The sequence below is a fragment of the Rhipicephalus microplus genome, unplaced genomic scaffold, assembly GCF_043290135.1.
Source record: "Rhipicephalus microplus isolate Deutch F79 unplaced genomic scaffold, USDA_Rmic scaffold_88, whole genome shotgun sequence".
Lineage (NCBI taxonomy): Eukaryota > Metazoa > Arthropoda > Arachnida > Ixodida > Ixodidae > Rhipicephalus > Rhipicephalus microplus.
In genome coordinates, this window is record NW_027464660.1 from 962,292 (window position 1) to 972,224 (window position 9,933).

Consider the following 9,933-nt stretch of genomic DNA (forward strand, 5'->3'; position numbering starts at 1 on the left):
CCCGGGAGTGGTGTGTTGCTTTTTTTTGCGCTGATAGCTTTAAAGATATGTTCTGATGGTGGTGAGAGTGAGCAGGACTGCCTCCGTGGCGCAATTGGCTAGCGCGATCGGCTGTTAACGGAACATTGGAGGTTCGAGCCCTCTCAGGAGTGGTGTGTTGCTTTTTTCTTTGCACTGATAGCTTTGAAAATATGTTCTGATGGTGGTGAAAGTGGAGCACGACTGTCTCCGTGGCGCAATTGGCTAGCGCGTTCGGCTGTTAACCGAAAAATTGGAGTTTCGAGCCCTCGCGGGAGTGGTGTGTTGCTTTTTTCTTTGCACTGAAAGCTTTGAAGATATTTTCTGATGGTGGTGAGAGTGGAGCACGACTGTCTCCGTGGCGCAATTAGCTAGCGCGATCGGCTGTTTACCGAAAGGTTGGAGGTTCGAGCCCACCCAGTGGTGATGCGGCGCTTTTTTTTCTTTGCGCTGATAGCTTCGGAGAAATGTTCTGACGGTGGTGAAAGTGGAGCACGACTGTCTCCGTGGCGCAATTGGCTAGCGCGTTCGGCTGTTAACCGAAAAATTGGAGTTTCGAGCCCTCGCGGGAGTGGTGTGTTGCTTTTTTCTTTGCGCTGATAGCTTTGGAGATATGTCCTGATGGTGGTGAGAGTGGAGCACGACTGTCTCTGTGACGCAATTGGCTAGGGCGATCGGCTGTTAACCGAAAGGTTGGAGGTTCGAGCCCACCCGGTGGTGGTGCGGCGCTTCTTTTTCTTTGGGCTGATAGCTCTGAAGAAATGTTCTGATGGTAGTGAGAGTAGAGCAGGACTGTCTCCGTGGCGCAATTGGCTGGCGCGATCGGCTGTTAACCGAAAGGTTGGAGGTTGGAGCCCACCCGGTGGTGGTGCGGCGCTTTTTTTTCTTTTGCTGATAGCTTTGAAGATATGTTCTAATGGTGGTGTGAGTGGAGCAGGACTGTTTCCGTGGCGCAATTGGCTAGCGCGATCGGCTGTTAACGGAAAGGTTGGAGATTCGAGCCCTCTCGGGAGTGGTGGGTTGCTTTTTTCTTTGCAGTGATAGCTTTGAAGATATGTACTGATGGTGGTGAGAGTGGAGCACGACTGTCTCCGTGGCGCAATTGGCTAGCGCGATCGGCTGTTAACCGAAAGGTTCGAGGTTCAAGCCCTCCCGGGAGTGGTGTGTTGCTTCTTTCTTTGCGCTGATAGCTTTGAAGATATGTTCTGTGGGTGTTGAGAGTGGAGCACGACTCTCTCCGTGACGCAATTGGCTAACGCGATCGGCTGTTAACCGAAAGGTTGGAGGTTCGAGCCCACCCGGTGGTGGTGCGGACCTTTTTTTCTTTGGGCTGATAGCTTTGAAGATATGTTCTGATGGTCGTGAGAGTGGAGCAGGACTGTCTCCGTGGCGAAATTGGCTAGCGTGATCGGCTGTTAACCGAAAGCTTGGAGTTTCGAGCCCACCTGGTGGTGGTGCGGCGTTTCTTTTTTAACCTGATAGCTTTGAAGATATGTTCTGATGGTGGTGAGAGTGGAGAAGGATTGTCTCCATGGCGCAATTAGCTAGCGCTATCGGCTGTTAGCCGAAATGTTGGAGTTTCGAGCCCACCCGGGGACGGTGTGTCGCTTTTTTTTTCTTTGCGCTGATAGCTTTGAAGATATGTTCTGATGGTGGTGAGAGTGGAGCACGACTGTCTCCGTGGCGCAATTGGCTAGCGCGATCGGCTGTTAACCGAAAGGTGGGAGGTTTGGGTCCACCCGGGGACGGTGTGTCGCTTTTTTTCTTTTCGCTGATAGCTTTGAAGATATGTTCTGATGGTGGTGAGAGTGGAGAACGACTGTCTCCGTGGCCCAGTTGGCTAGCGCGATCTGATGTTGACCGAAAGTTTGGAGGTTCGAGCCCACCCTGTGGTCGTGTGGCGCTTTTTTTGGGCTGATAGCTCTGAAGAAATGTTATGATGGTGGTGAGAGTGGAGCACGACTGTCTCCGTGGCGCAATTGGCTAGCGCGATCGGCTGTTAACCCAAAAGTTGGAGGTTCAAGCCCACACGGTGGTGGTGCGGCGCTTTTTTTTTCTTTGGGCTTATAGCTTTGAAGATATGCTCTGATGGTGTTGAGAGTATAGCAGGACTGTCTCCGTGGCGCAATTTGCTAGCGCGATCGGCTGTTAACCGAAAGGTTGGAGCTTCGAGCCCTCCCGGGAGTGGTGTGTTGCGTTTTCACTTGCGCTGATAGCTTTGAAGATGTTTTCTCATGGTGGTGAGAGTGGAGCACGACTGTCTCCGTGGCGCAATTGGCTGGCGCGATCGGCTGTTAACCGAACGGTTGGAGGTTCGAGCGCTCCCGGGGACGGTGTGTCGCTTTTTTTCTTTGCAGTGATAGCTTTGAAGATATGTACTGATGGTGGTGAGAGTGGAGCACGACTGTCTCCGTGGCGCAATTGGCTAGCGCGATCGGCTGTTAACCGAAAGGTTCGAGGTTCAAGCCCTCCCGGGAGTGGTGTGTTGCTTGTTTCTTTGCGCTGATAGCTTTGAAGATATGTTCTGTTGGTGGTGAGAGTGGAGCACGACTCTCTCCGTGACGCAATTGGCTAGCGCGATCGGCTGTTAACGAAAAGGTTGGAGGTTCGAGCCCATCCGGTGGTGGTCCGGTGCTTTTTTTCCTTTGGGCTGACAGCTCTGAAGAAATGTTCACACGGTGGTGAGAGTGGAGCAGGACTGTCTCTGTGGCGGAATTGGCTAGCGCGATCGGCTGTTAACCGAAAGGTTGGAGGTTCGAGCTCTCCCGGGAGTGGTGTGTTGCTTTTTTCTTTGCGCTGATAGCTTTGAAGATATGTTCTGATGGTGATGAGAGTGGAGCACGACTGTCTCCATGGCGCAGTTAGCTAGCGTGATCTGCTGTTAACCGAAAGGTTGGAGGTTCGAGCCCACCCAGTGGGGGTGCGGCGCTTTTTTTTCTTTGCGCTGATAGCTTTGAAGATATGTCCTCATGGTGGTGAGAGTGGAGCACGACTGTCTGAGTGGCGCAATTGGCTGGCGCGATCGGCTGTTAACCGAAAGGTTGGAGGTTCGAGCCCACCCGTTGGTGGTGCGGCGCTTTTTTTTTTCTTTGGGCTGATAGCTTTGAAGATTGTTCTGATGGGAGTGAGAGTGGAGCAGGACTGTGTCCGTGGCGCAATTGGCTAGCGCGATCGGCTGTTAACCGAAAGGTTGGATGTTCGAGACCACGCGGTGGTGGTGCGGCGCTTTTTTTTCTTTGGGCTGATAGCTTTGAAGATATGTTCTGATGGTGGTGAGAGTGGAGCAGGACTGTCTCCGTGGCGCAATTGGCTAGCGCGATCAGCTGTTAACCAAAAGTTTGGAGGTTCGAGCCCATCCGGTGGTGGTGCGGCGCTTTTTCTTCTTTGGGCTGATAGCTTTCAAGATATGTTCAGATGGTGCGGAGAGTGGAGCAGGACTGTCTCTGTGGCAGAATTAGCTAGCGCGATCGGCTGTTAACCGAAAGGTTGGAGGTTCGACCTCTCCCGGGAGTGGTGTGTTCCTTTTTTCTATGCGCTGATAGCTTTGAACATATGTTCTGATGGTGGTGAGAGTGGAGCACGACTGTCTTCGTGTCGCAAATAGCTAGCGCGATCGGCTGTTAATCGAAAGGTTGGAGGTTCGAGCCCACCCGGCGGTGGTGCGGCGCTTTTTTTTCTTTGCGCTGATAGCTTTGGAGAAATGTTCTGACGGTGGTGAGATTGGAGCACGACGGTCTCCGTGCCGCAATTGGCTAGCGCGAAAGGCTGTTAACCGAAAGCTTGGAGTTTCGAGCCCACCTGGTGGTGGTGCGGCGCTTTTTTTCTTTGGGCTGATAGCTCTGAAGAAATGTTCTGACGTGGGTGAGAGTGGAGCACGACTGTCTCCATGGCGCAATTGGCTGGCGCGATCGGCTGTTAACCGAAAGGTTGGAGGTTCGAGCTCACCCGGTGGTGGTGTGTCGCTTTTTTCTTTGCGCTGATAGCTTTGAAGATATGTTCTGATGGTGGTGAGAGTGGAGCACGACTGTCTCCGTGCCGCAATTGGCTAGCGCGAAAGGCTGTTAACCGAAAGCTTGGAGTTTCGAGCCCACCTGGTGGTGGTGCGGCGCTTTTTTTCTTTGGGCTGATAGCTCTGAAGAAATGTTCTGACGGGGGTGAGAGTGGAGCACGACTGTCTCCATGGCGCAATTGGCTGGCGCGATCGGCTGTTAACCGAAAGGTTGGAGGTTCGAGCTCACCCGGTGGTGGTGCGGTGCTTTTTTTACTTTCGACCGATAGCTTTGAAGATATGTTCTGATGGTGGTGAGAGTGCAGCACGACTGTCTCCGTGGCGCAGTTGGCTAGCGCGATTTGCTGTTGACCGAAAGTTTGGAGGTTCGAGCCCACCCTATGGTGGTGTGGCGCTTTTTTTGGGCTGATAGCTCTGAAGAAATGTTCTGATGGTGGTGAGAGTGGAGCACGACTGTCTCCGTGGCGCAATTGGCTAGCGCGATCGGCTGTTAACCGAAAAGTTGGAGGTTCGAGCCAACACGGTGGTGGTGCGGCGCTTTTTTTTTCTTTGGACTGATAGCTTTTAAGATATCCTCTCATGGTGGTGAGAGTATAGCAGGACTGTCTCCGTGGCGCAATTTGCTAGCGCGATCGGCCATTAACCGAAAGGTTGAAGGTTCGAGCCCTCCCGGGAGTGGTGTGTTGCTTTTTCACTTGCGCTGATAGCTTTGAAAATGTGTTCTGATGGTGGTGGGAGTGGAGCACGACTGTCTCCGTGGCGCAATTGGCCAGCGCGATTGGCTGTTAACCGAAAGGTGGGAGGTTTGAGTCCACCCGGGGACGGTGTGTCGCTTTTTTTTTCTTTTCGCTGATAGCTTTGAAGATATGTTCTGACGTGGGTGAGAGTGGAGCACGACTGTCTCCATGGCGCAATTGGCTGGCGCGATCGGCTGTTAACCGTAAGGTTGGAGGTTCGAGCTCACCCGGTGGTGGTGTGTCGCTTTTTTCTTTGCGCTGATAGCTTTGAAGATATGTTCTGATGGTGGTGAGAGTGGAGCACGACTGTCTCCGTGCCGCAATTGGCTAGCGCGAAAGGCTGTTAACCGAAAGCTTGGAGTTTCGAGCCCACCTGGTGGTGGTGCGGCGCTTTTTTTATTTGGGCTCATAGCTCTGAAGAAATGTTCTGACGGGGGTGAGAGTGGAGCACGACTGTCTCCATGGCGCAATTGGCTGGCGCGATCGGCTGTTAACCGAAAGGTTGGAGGTTCGAGCTCACCCGGTGGTGGTGCGGTGCTTTTTTTACTTTCGACCGATAGCTTTGAAGATATGTTCTGATGGTGGTGAGAGTGCAGCACGACTGTCTCCGTGGCGCAGTTGGCTAGCGCGATTTGCTGTTGACCGAAAGTTTGGAGGTTCGAGCCCACCCTATGGTGGTGTGGCGCTTTTTTTGGGCTGATAGCTCTGAAGAAATGTTCTGATGGTGGTGAGAGTGGAGCACGACTGTCTCCGTGGCGCAATTGGCTAGCGCGATCGGCTGTTAACCGAAAAGTTGGAGGTTCGAGCCAACACGGTGGTGGTGCGGCGCTTTTTTTTTCTTTGGACTGATAGCTTTTAAGATATCCTCTCATGGTGGTGAGAGTATAGCAGGACTGTCTCCGTGGCGCAATTTGCTAGCGCGATCGGCCATTAACCGAAAGGTTGAAGGTTCGAGCCCTCCCGGGAGTGGTGTGTTGCTTTTTCACTTGCGCTGATAGCTTTGAAAATGTGTTCTGATGGTGGTGGGAGTGGAGCACGACTGTCTCCGTGGCGCAATTGGCCAGCGCGATTGGCTGTTAACCGAAAGGTGGGAGGTTTGAGTCCACCCGGGGACGGTGTGTCGCTTTTTTTTTTCTTTTCGCTGATAGCTTTGAAGATATGTTCTGATGGTGGTGAGAGTGGAGCACGACTGTCTCAGTGGCGCAATTAGCTAGCGCGATCGGCTGTTAATCGAAAGGTTGGAGCTTCGAGCCCACCCGGTGGTGGTGCGGCGCTTTTTTTTCTTTGCGCTGATAGCTTTGAAGATATGTCCTGATGGTGGTGAGAGTGGAGCACGACTGTCTCCGTGGCGCATTTGGCTAGCGCGAAAGGCTGTTAACCGAAAGCTTGGAGTTTCGAGCCCACCCGGTGGTGGTGCGGCGCTTTTGTTTCTTTGGGCTGATAGCTCTGAAGAAATGTTCTGACGGGGGTGAGAGTGGAGCACGACTGTCTCCGTGGCACAACTGGCTGGCGCGATCGGCTGTTAACCGAAAGTTTGGAGGTTCGAGCTCACCCGGTGGTGGTGCGGTGCTTTTTTTTTCTTTGGTCTGATAGCTTTAAAGATATGTTCTGATGGTGGTGAGAGTGGAGCAGGACTGTCTCCGTGGCGCAAATGGCTAGCGCGATCGGCTGTTAACCTAAAGGTTGGATGTTCGAGCCCACGCGGTGGTGGTGCGGCGCTTTTTTTTCTTTGAGCTGATAGCTTTCGAGATATGTTCTGATGGTGGTGAGAGTGGAGCACGACTGTCTCCGTTGCACAATTGGCTAGCGCGATCGGCTGTTAACCGAAAGGTTGCAGGATCGAGCCCACCCGGTGGTGGTGCGGCGCTTTTTTTTCTTTGGGCTGATAGCTTTGAAGATATGTGCTGATGGTGCTGAGAGTGGAGCGGGACTGTCTCTGTGGCGGAATCGGCTAGCGTGATCGGCTGTTAACCGAAAGGTTGGAGGTTCGAGCTCTCCCGGGAGTGGTGTGTTGCTTTTTTCTTTGTGCTGATAGCTCTGAAGAAATGTTCTGACGGTGGTGAGAGTGGAGCAGGACTGTCTCCGTGGCACAATTGGCTTGCGCGATCGGCTGTTAACAGAAAGGTTGGAGCCTCGAGCTCTCGCGGGAGTGGTGTGTTGCTTTTTTCTTTGCGCTGATAGCTTTGAAGATATGTTCTGATGGTGGTGAGAGTGGAGCACGATTGTCTCCGTGGCGCGATTGGCTAGCGTGATCGGCTGTTAACCGAAAGGTTGGAGGTTCGAGCCCTCCCGGGATTGGTGTGTTGCTTTTTCACTTGCGCTGATAGCTTTGAAGGTGTGTTCTGATGGTGAAGAGAGTGGAGCACCACTGTCTCCGTGGTGCAATCGGCTAGCACGTTCGGCTGTTAATCGAAAGTTTGGAGGTTCGAGCCCACCCGGTGGTGGTGCGGCGCTTTTTTTTGTTGGGCTAATAGCTTTGAATATATGTTCAGATGGTGATGAGAGTGGAGCAGGACTGTCTCCGTGGCGCAATTGGCTAGCGCGATCGGCCGTTAACCGAAAGGTTGGAGGTTCGAGCGCTCCCGGGGACGGTGTGTCGCTTTTTTTTTCTTTGCGCTGATAGCTTTGGAGAAATGTTCTGACAGTGGTGAGAGTGGAGCACGACTGTCTCCGTGGCGATTTTGGCTAGCGCGATGGGCTGTTAACCGAAAAGTTGGAGGTTCGAGCCCACCCGGTGGTGGTGCGGCGCTTTTTTTGCACTGATAGCTTTGAAGTTATGTTCTGATGGTGGTGAGAGTGGAGCACGACTGTCTCCGTGGCTCATTAGCCAGCGCGATCGGCTGTTAAATGAAAGGTTGGAGGTTCGAGCCCACCCGGTGGTGGTGCCGCGCTTTTTTTTCTTTGCGCTGATAGCTTTGGAGAAATGTTCTGACGGTGGTAAGATTGGAGCACGACTGTCTCCGTGGTGCAATTGGCTAGCACGTTCGGCTGTTAACCGAAAAATTGGAGTTTCGAGCCCTCCCGGGAGTGGTGGTTCGCTTTTTTCTTTGCGCTGATAGCTTTGAAGATATGTTCTGATGGTGGTGAGAGTGAAGCACGACTGTCTCCGTGGCGCAATTGGCTAGCGCGATCGGCTGTTAACCGAAAGGTTCGAGGTTCAAGCCCTCCCGGGAGTGGTGTGTTGCTTGTTTCTTTGCGCTGATAGCTTTGAAGATATGTTCTGTTGGTGGTGAGAGTGGAGCACGACTCTCTCCGTGACGCAATTGGCTAGCGCGATCGGCTGTTAACGAAAAGGTTGGAGGTTCGAGCCCATCCGGTGGTGGTCCGGCGCTTTTTTTCCTTTGGGCTGACAGCTCTGAAGAAATGTTCTGACGGTGGTGAGAGTGGAGCAGGACTGTTTCTGTGGCGGAATTGGCTAGCGCGATCGGCTGTTAACCGAAAGGTTGGAGGTTCGAGCTCTCCCGGGAGTGGTGTGTTGCTTTTTTCTTTGCGCTGATAGCTTTGAAGATATGTTCTGATGGTGATGAGAGTGGAGCACGACTGTCTCCATGGCGCAGTTAGCTAGCGTGATCTGCTGTTAACCGAAAGGTTGGAGGTTCGAGCCCACCCGGTGGGGGTGCGGCGCTTTTTTTTCTTTGCGCTGATAGCTTTGAAGATATGTCCTCATGGTGGTGAGAGTGGAGCACGACTGTCTGAGTGGCGCAATTGGCTGGCGCGATCGACTGTTAACCGAAAGGTTGGAGGTTCGAGCCCACCCGTTGGTGGTGCGGCGCTTTTTTTTTTCTTTGGGCTGATAGCTTTGAAGATTGTTCTGATGGGAGTGAGAGTGGAGCAGGACTGTGTCCGTGGCGCAATTGGCTAGCGCGATCGGCTGTTAACCGAAAGGTTGGATGTTCGAGCCCACGCGGTGGTGGTGCGGCGCTTTTTTTTCTTTGGGCTGATAGCTTTGAAGATATGTTCTGATGGTGGTGAGAGTGGAGCAGGACTGTCTCCGTGGCGCAATTGGCTAGCGCGATCAGCTGTTAACCAAAAGTTTGGAGGTTCGAGCCCACCCGGTGGTGGTGCGGCGCTTTTTCTTCTTTGGGCTGATAGCTTTCAAGATATGTTCAGATGGTGCGGAGAGTGGAGCAGGACTGTCTCTGTGGCAGAATTAGCTAGCGCGATCGGCTGTTAACCGAAAGGTTGGAGGTTCGACCTCTCCCGGGAGTGGTGTGTTCCTTTTTTCTATGCGCTGATAGCTTTGAACATATGTTCTGATGGTGGTGAGAGTGGAGCACGACTGTCTTCGTGTCGCAAATAGCTAGCGCGATCGGCTGTTAATCGAAAGGTTGGAGGTTCGAGCCCACCCGGTGGTGGTGCGGCGCTTTTTTTTCTTTGCGCTGATAGCTTTGGAGAAATGTTCTGACGGTGGTGAGATTGGAGCACGATGGTCTCCGTGCCGCAATTGGCTAGCGCGAAAGGCTGTTAACCGAAAGCTTGGAGTTTCGAGCCCACCTGGTGGTGGTGCGGCGCTTTTTTTCTTTGGGCTGATAGCTCTGAAGAAATATTCTGACGGGGGTGAGAGTGGAGCACGACTGTCTCCATGGCGCAATTGGCTGGCGCGATCGGCTGTTAACCGAAAGGTTGGAGGTTCGAGCTCACCCGGTGGTGGTGTGTCGCTTTTTTCTTTGCGCTGATAGCTTTGAAGATATGTTCTGATGGTGGTGAGAGTGGAGCACGACTGTCTCCGTGCCGCAATTGGCAAGCGCGAAAGGCTGTTAACCGAAAGCTTGGAGTTTCGAGCCCACCTGGTGGTGGTGCGGCGCTTTTTTTCTTTGGGCTGATAGCTCTGAAGAAATGTTCTGACGGGGGTGAGAGTGGAGCACGACTGTCTCCATGGCGCAATTGGCTGGCGCGATCGGCTGTTAACCGAAAGGTTGGAGGTTCGAGCTCACCCGGTGGTGGTGCGGTGCTTTTTTTACTTTCGACCGATAGCTTTGAAGATATGTTCTGATGGTGGTGAGAGTGCAGCACGACTGTCTCCGTGGCGCAGTTGGCTAGCGCGATCTGCTGTTGACCGAAAGTTTGGAGGTTCGAGCCCATCCTATGGTGGTGTGGCGCTTTTTTTGGGCTGATAGCTCTGAAGAAATGTTCTGATGGTGGTGAGAGTGGAGCACGACTGTCTCCGTG